This window comes from Bubalus kerabau, chromosome 19 (genome assembly GCF_029407905.1).
Source record: "Bubalus kerabau isolate K-KA32 ecotype Philippines breed swamp buffalo chromosome 19, PCC_UOA_SB_1v2, whole genome shotgun sequence".
Lineage (NCBI taxonomy): Eukaryota > Metazoa > Chordata > Mammalia > Artiodactyla > Bovidae > Bubalus > Bubalus kerabau.
In genome coordinates this window covers 63,047,525-63,056,015 of record NC_073642.1, presented here as the reverse complement: position 1 = coordinate 63,056,015, position 8,491 = coordinate 63,047,525, and positions in this window count along the sequence as shown.

The window sequence follows — 8,491 nt, the reverse complement described above, 5'->3', positions numbered from 1 at the left end:
CTCTTCCCCCTCTCCTCATTCACTTCCTCCTGTTATCATCCACCATCTAAGAACCCCACAGAACTCAAGCGGAAGACACACCAGAGGGAACACCATGCTGGGCTTCTCCCCTGGATTCTCCAGACAGATGAAGGGCCACCCCTCTCAGCTGGCACTGAGGGATTCTGAAAGTGCCTGGAGTCTGGAAAGTCCAGTTAACATCCTGCTCTGGAGAGCATCTCCAACCCAGACTGGCCCCAGGGAAGCTCCCGCAGTGGAAGCCTCGATGCATGCTGTCCACTGCCCACCTGTGGGTGCCCTGCCTTCCGCGACCGCTTGTCAAGGCACAAACAGAGCCTGAGAGCAGGATTTGCAGTTAAAGGGAGGGGGAAAATGAGACCCAGGAAAAGTGGGAAGTGAGGAAAGAGACAAGACAAAAGCTGGAGAGTGAGCGGGGGCCAGGGAAAGAGAAGGAAGGCAGAAAGGGATGGCGGCAGGAAGGCAACAGAGAGACAAAGAGACAGAAAATAAGAGGAGACAGGACTTGCTAAAGATTAAATAATAGAACCCCTGGACTTTGCTGTTTGGATCCTCAAATCTGTAAATTCTACTAACAACAACTGGAGCTGACAAGTCACCACACCCCTGCACTTTTCCCTACTCAGTCCATGGAGTCTCCCTGTGGGTTGTTTAGTCATTAAGTCGTGTCCTATTCTCTGCGACCCCAGGACTGTAGCCCACCAGGCTCCTTTGTCCATGGGATTCTCGGGCAGGAATACTGGAGTGGGTTGCCATTCCCTCCTCCAGGACATCTTCCCCACCCAGGGCTCGAACTCACCTCTCCTGCTTGGCAGGTGGATCCTTCACCGCTGAGCCAGCAGGGAAGCTCGGGCAGGACTGTTACTTGTCGCCATCATCAGAAGGATGCTGGGTCTTAGCTAAGATCATTTTCCTGAAGCTGCTTGACAGGTGAGCCCAGTGTCTGGCCCACCTGATCCCAGAGTCCAGGACTGTCCATCAGGTTGGGCTGCCTCCAAGTTCAACCTTGTTCTCACCCAAAGAATCTCAGACACACACTGAACTCCAAAGCATGGAAATCAATTAGAACAAGTCAGGGAAAACAGTTTGCAGCCTGAACCACACATGCCAAATGGCCTGGGGGCCAGGCCCCAATGCCCCAGAATTTTTTTTTTTTTAATAATTTCAGGCTAGAAAAGTCAACCTCTGTTGGAAAATTAGACCTAAGATGCAGATGTGACCATAACTCTCGCAATTCATGTATTTGTTGATTCCTTAATTCATTGTTCAACCACTAATTTATGACCAGCAGAAAGGTACAAACTCTGGGGAATATACCATATTAAATCAGGACAAACTCTGCCTTCCAGGAGCTTAACCATGCAATGAGAAACTTTACATATATGTTTAAACATCTCTTAAAGATGAGTTTTAAAAGGAAATTTAAAAAGGAAAAATGCCAGCAACCTTCAGGGTCTGGATAAGAGTATGTGTGTGTTAGTTGCTCAGTCATGTCTGACTCATTGCGACCCCATGGACTGTAGCCCATCAAGCTCCTCTGTCCATGGGAATTTCCAGGCAAGAATATTGGAGTGGCTAGCCTTTCCCTTTGGAGAAGGCAATGGCACCCCACTCCAGTACTCTTGCCTGGAAAATCCCATGGACAGAGGAGCCTGGTAGGCTGCAGTCCATGGGGTCGCTAAGAGTCAGACACGACCAAACAACTTCACTTTCACTTTATGCATTGGAGAAGGAAATGGCAACCCACTCCAGTGTTCTTGCCTGGAGAATCCCACGGACGGCAGAGCCTGGTGGGCTGCCGTCTATGGGGTCACACAGAGTCTGAAGCGACTTAGCAGCAGCAGCAGCAGTCTTTCCCTTCTCCAGGATCTTCCTGACCCAGGGATGGAACCCAGGTGTCCTGGATTGTAGGAAGATTCTTTACCATCTGAGCCACCAGGCAAACCTGGATAAGAGAATAGAAGAGTATAGATAAGCTTTATACTAGTCTAGCCTCTTTTTACAGACCATCTTTGAGGTCAAATCACCCTTTCAAATCATCAGTGTTCTCACCTATAAAATGGACCAGTAATAGTCATAGGATCAGCTACTGTACAAAGTCAAGGTGATGCCTCAGTGCACTTGACTACTTGAGTTGATTTATCCTCAGGGAACCACAAACTATACATGTCCCAGTTACATTCCAAACAGGGAATTTTTTTTTTCCAGTTCTGACTTGATGCTATTCCCTTTTCTGTATTTTTTTTTTTCTCCTTCTATTCTTAATAAGTTTAATCAAAGGGACAGTGAACTGAAAAGGGAAAACATGTCAAAATGCCGAGAATTCTGAAAATATAACTTTCCAAATTGTGCAGCTTGGTGCTGGCAAGATGACAAGGGCCCCTACAACCCAGTGCAAACACAGAGCTGCAAAATCACGCAGCTCGCGTGTGCAATATATGTATGTTACGTGCCAAGTGCTAAGCAAGTGCTTTTAAACAAATGACAAATACGATAAGACTCTTGGAGGATAAGGCCAAGTGAGTATGAGAGTCTTCTAGATTCCGATGTGGACACGTGCTCACCTCACCCCTGTCTGCCAGCCAAGTACCATGCCAGAGACCCCTCCTTAGCATCCCCTTAGCGCCCCCCACCCACTCTCTGCCTACCTGTGTCCAGCGGTCCTGCAGCCACAGGCAGACACCATCAGGAAAACGCAACTTCATTTCAGCTGTTAAGTGTCTGGGCTGAGAGAATCTCGGACGGCACATTTTTTCCCCCAATCAACTTCACAAACTTAACTAATAATTTCATTCCCGGCATGACAAAGCCGCTAGTTCATGCCAACAGCAACTTAAACGGAACGGGTCATAAAAATTCCCTTGTCTGCCGATGCCATCGTTAAAAAAGAGAAGGGATGACAAAGTGAAAGGGAAAACGCCGTGATTCTTTTATGTGAAGATTACATTTAAAAATAACCAACTAACCGTCTGCACTTTTCCGGTGCCTGACGTCTCCAAACGCATTTAGATTGATACAGACTGAGGCTGAAGTTCTCGTGCTGAGTAAACAGTCAAGTGTTCTTAATAGGAATTGCAGTTTCTCGACATCTGTTAGGGAAAAGGGAATGGCGAAACAACAATTTAGAGTGAGATTGGTTTTGTTAAATGCATTTAAATTCCAAGATTAGTGGTGTTCTTTCTTTTTCAATTAGCATTTACTTGTAGAAAGGTTACAGCTGAAAGGACTGGGGGGGAGGTCGGGTGGGGTTTTTTCCCTCACTGAGAGGGCACTCTAAAGCATAGTAAAGCTAAAATAGGAAGAGAACAGAAGACTTAAAAGAACTTAAAACCGGTGCCAAATCGAGACAGCCGATTTTGAAGGGGAACGCATTTGAAAAAAATAAAATAAAAATAAAACAAAGTTGAATTGGGATTGGATTCTCCTGTCCTCTGGGTTGAGAAATCATAAATTGCTTTGAGAAAATATAGAGATGTGTATTTTCCGAGCCAGTTACTAAATGAAATTTGCATGACTTCCCAAATATATGCCGCGGTTCTGTTTGAGTGTGTAAAGAGCTGTAACTAGCTCCATTTTTTTTTTTTTTTGATAGAAACATAAACAGAGACACAAAATGTAGGGAATGTTTCACCTGTTTTACTGCCATTAAATAAACCTCATCTGCTACCAAGCTGTTTTGGGTGACATTTGTTAAATAAATACATTTTGTGGGAGACTGGAGCACTAAAGGAAAGAGACGTGTGAGCAATGTTCTCGGATAAATTCTGCTTGCTTCTCAGCACCCTTACCCCTGCCCTGGGGGAAGAATGAGGTGGTAAATTCAGATTTATGGTTTCCCATAGGTATTTTAGGTCTAAACTTAACACAGCTATAATCAAAAGCGCATGTTATTGTTAGTAAAGTTTCTTTTAACTCTCTGCCTCCTCCCCCATTTTTCTGGCTTTGTTCATTTCACCATCTCTTGTTCCCGCTGCGAAACATCTTTATTTGGTAGTTGTGTTATTCTTCCTTTAGGGATAAATTTAATATTTATTTTATTCTTCTATATGCTTTGTTTTTTAATCTATTAGTGTGTATACTTTTGCACAGCTGTGGCCTTTAATATACACTTAGCTGTGATTCTTTTAAAACATGTATATTGAATATTTGTTTAATTAAAGCCAGTCCTAGCCAGTTTAAAGTCAGACTAATTAGTTTTTATTAATTAAAACTAATAATTAGATAAGGCAGTTCTCTAGAGTATCTCTATGGATATCCTAAAAGGCACCAGGATGGATTATAATTTCTGATGATTTCTTGTGTGAGGTCTCTACAATTTTGCAGCAATTGTAATCAGAGAAAGGAATGGGTAAGACGTTCTGAATATAGAAGAGCATTATTGCATCAGCTGGACAGTCAAGCTAAGGTCTTCATGGTCCCCAGCAAACAGTGAGTTCATGTGATGGTAACTAAAAAGTTATATGTTTCTAGAACATTCTGCAAGCAGACTTTAGACACCAGGATGCCTTTGTAGGCAAGGTTCCTCTGACTTTTCAGCTGGCTTCCTTTGAGAAATTGCATACGCTGATTCCTTTCAATTATCTGTCAATTTTCAACATGCAAATAGAAACATGCATGTCATCACTTTGGTACTCACCAACTGATTTCCTCCAAGCACCCAGACCATAAGTGAATGCCGTTCAATATGTTCTCTTCCCTTTTTATAAGTGGAGTTAATATTACTGAGCAGATTTTGGTCAGCTTCCAGGAACCCAGTGTGTAGAGATGCAGAATTTTATTTTAGAAGCACAAGTTGGTTTGCAAAATGTGAACTTAGCCCAACTATTTCTTTGTTTCATCTTTCTTGCTAGACATATTTTTTCTTAAAAAAAAAAAATCTTCATAGAAACACACGTACACATGCACAATTTTGGCCAAATTATGATTACTGCTTAGAATGTTTTTAATTATTTTACATGCTTATAATACAAAAAGGATAAAGAAAGAGGGGGAAATGGCCCAAAACAATAACAAATAATACTTTGGCATGATTTATTTGCATTGTCTTCTATGCATATACTTTTAACAGATTTGAGTTCACTGCATTTTGCTCTTACTCTCATCAATAAATATCTATTTATATTGTTAAAATTTCCTCACTTACATAGCCTAATATTTATATATAATACTTTCCCCAATCATTCAGCTTTTGGGGGCATTTTGTAGTTTTCCCTTTTTTTCTTCATAATTGCAGTAATGTTTAAATAAACCAATTCAAGGAAAATAGCTATCTATGTTGGATTACTTTCTTAGAATGGATTCCTGGAAATAGAATTACTAGGTCAAAGAGTACCAACATATTTAATGTTCCAGACGCATATTGGCAAATTGCCTTTCATAAAAATTAGACCAATTTACCCTCCTGCAAAGAGCATATGAGTGTCTGTCTCACAGCATCTCCTCTGTTGCAAGATTTTTTAAGATGTCTGCAAATTAGAATGATGACAAAAAATGGTAACCTTTGCCTGAAATAATTTTTAGACATATACCAAGCAATAGATTCATTTTAAAAACATTTTAATTCATCAAGATATTTCAAAGTATACTTCCAGAATGCTTTCTAATCAATGAATGCTATAAAGCTGTAATACATTATCATACATAGTAGACTGTTTTTAGAAAACCTAATTTTTTTTTCAAACTGCAGTATAGTTAATTTATTATGTTGCATTAGTTTCAGGAGTACAGCAAAGTGACTTAGTTATACATCTAGCTAGCTAGCTAGCTGGCCATGTTGATGCTGAATCTGGCCTCAGTAACCTGATCCAAATTAGCTCTGTATACAGAGTTTGTGGTGAAGTAGAAAAGAATAGCTTTATTGCTTTGCCAGGCAAAGCAGGCTATAGTGGGCCAAAGCTGTGTGTCCTACCCTAGAGGGGTTAGTGAGGAGTTGTATAGTATTAGTTAAAAGAGTGTGATCAGCTCATGGACTTTTTTCTGACTGGTTGAAGTCAAAGTGAAAATGTTAGTCATTCAGTTGTGTCAGACTCTGCAACCACATAGATGTAGCCTGCCAGGTTCCTCCATCCATGGGATTCTCCAGGCAAGAATATTAGAGTGGGTAGCCATTCCCTTCTCCAGATCTTTCTGACCCAAGGATCGAACCCCGGTCTCCTGCATTGCAGGCACACTCTTTACCTTCTGAGTCTAATTGGTGGTGAGGTAAGAGGGAGTCAGTATCATCAACCTTCTGGTTGCAGCTAGTCTGGGGTTTCCGTGCCTGTGGGGCAGCATACTTAACTTCTCCCACCAGTGGGGGTTTCAGTACCTGCAAAACATCTCAAAGATATTGTCCTGTGTATCCCTAGAGGGGGAACCAGGACTCTGCCCCAAGGCTGCACTATTGTTTCTTGACTGCTCCTCTCTAGTCTCTGCATGCCCTTCCTTCTCTAATTAGCATCTGTTTGAACCTGTCCCTTGGAACTCAGGGAAGGTCAAGGAGGCTGAATGAAGCCTATTTCCTGTAGTCAAGAAATGTGGGACACAGAAAGGCTTTTGTGCTCAGGAGCCCCACAGGGTCTTGCTTAGGATCAATATCAATATCTATTTATCTACACATACTCTTTTTTAGATTCTTCTTTTCCATGGTAGGTTAAGATACTGAAGTCTTTCAAGGGCTTCCCTGGAAGTCTTTCTAGTCCAGGGAATAGTCCATAGAAACAAAGGTGATACTAGTTTTTTTTGCATAAAATTTAAGGCAGTTTGCGCTAAATTCTGAATGTGATTGAATTAGTGCATCTTTAAGGACCCACATTATTGGGCTTGGTACTATGCCAAAGGGAGAAGGTGGATGGTGCCCTTGGCACTCGGACAGCACTCTGAGTTCAAGAAGCAGAATGAAAGAGAGCTTTGAGAACCTGGTTTCAGTCTTTTTGAGATTTTGCCATTAGACCCATAAGAGAACTGAAGAATCTGGAGAGGCAGCAAGAACGCTGCTCTAAGGAACGAAACCAACACCACAATGAGAGCCCAGAGGAGAAAGCTTCTCACACCGAGAGACTTGCCAAAGACCACCCAGAGATCATCGACAAAATATATTTTTGTTCTGCTCTGCAAGGGTCAAGAAGGAAAAATTTAGTGAGTACCTGCTGCTTTTGTATAAATGTGTTATTCCCCCAGGCTACTGTGTTTTCCAAGTGAATGAGGTCTATCTTATTCCTTGAAGTTTTCTGCTTCATAACTCAACTTTCTGCCTAAGAAAGAGTTGACATACCACCATCCTAAAAATCTCTGAGTAGCTCTAATAACTGAAGGCGAATTTTTGTGATCAGAGAAAAGATCATCACTCTTTGAATAAATTCGACATACAAATTAGCACCCAAAGTGTCTACATGTATACAGCTCTGTTTATTTTGACTTCACCAACAACTGCAATAATGAATAGGCATTCCTGCACCACTGACTATTTAAAACCAACAAAAGGCAGGGGAAATGCAAGGAAAAAAGGGAGAGAAGTCCAAGTACCACCAACTAGAAGAAGCACACCCCTCCCTCCCCAAATCCTCAATTCCCTTAACTGTCAGATTGTTAAAACTGAGCACACCCTTCTGAGAGGATGGCATTTTTCCTTGTAAGAATTTTCCTTCTAGTGATCCGTCCCCGGCTTAATGAAGTGTTCCCTAAATTAAATCTACCCTTTCTGAAAGGTTACTCCCCAAACAAAATGAACAGGAAAATGCCTCTAGTCCATATAAATGTCATCTTGCCCTCCAGTAAATCTGTTTTAATCACTACTTTTAAGGAAGCAGCCCAATTGAAGAGGAGGGAAACTCAATTACTCTGTATACCAAGACAACTGTCAGAGGGGGGTCACAAACAGTGTCTTTCAGGAGAAACTTCCTCTGGAGAGACGCAAGGCACACTCTGTTCTGTAAATGACTTGTCCTTTTCCTTTTCCTAGTGAGAGCCCACCTCCCACTGGCATTGAGGAGGGAGAGGAACAGTTATCAATGGAGAGATTGCTGTGCCAGTGTTCCTTCCCATGTGTTTTCTCACCAAGTCTTGACAAGATTTTTGAAGAATTCTTTCCCCTTCTGTGGATAAAAATGGGGTCCCAGAGTGATGAAGTCCACCTTCAAGGACACCAGGCCAGAAAGGGAAGAGGTGAGATCTGCACCCAATTCTGTGCGATTCCAAAGGTTTTGTTCCAGCTAAGAGGTGACAATTCTGTTTTCCACTGAGCTGTACGAGACCATTTAAAAGAAACAGTCAGTGTGGGAGGACTAATCAGTCAAATAACTCTTCATTGAAGAACTGGGCAAAATCTGATTCCCTGACACTCAGAAGCAAGTGCTTCAGCAAGATTCTTGGTGTCTGCAGAATACTAGTGAACCCATAGATCTGGAAGGTAGGCTGAGCCCAGGACCAAGGCTTGCCAACCTCAAGCCAACATTTAAAGGTCAACCCAAAAGGGCTGTAAATGACCACTCCAAAA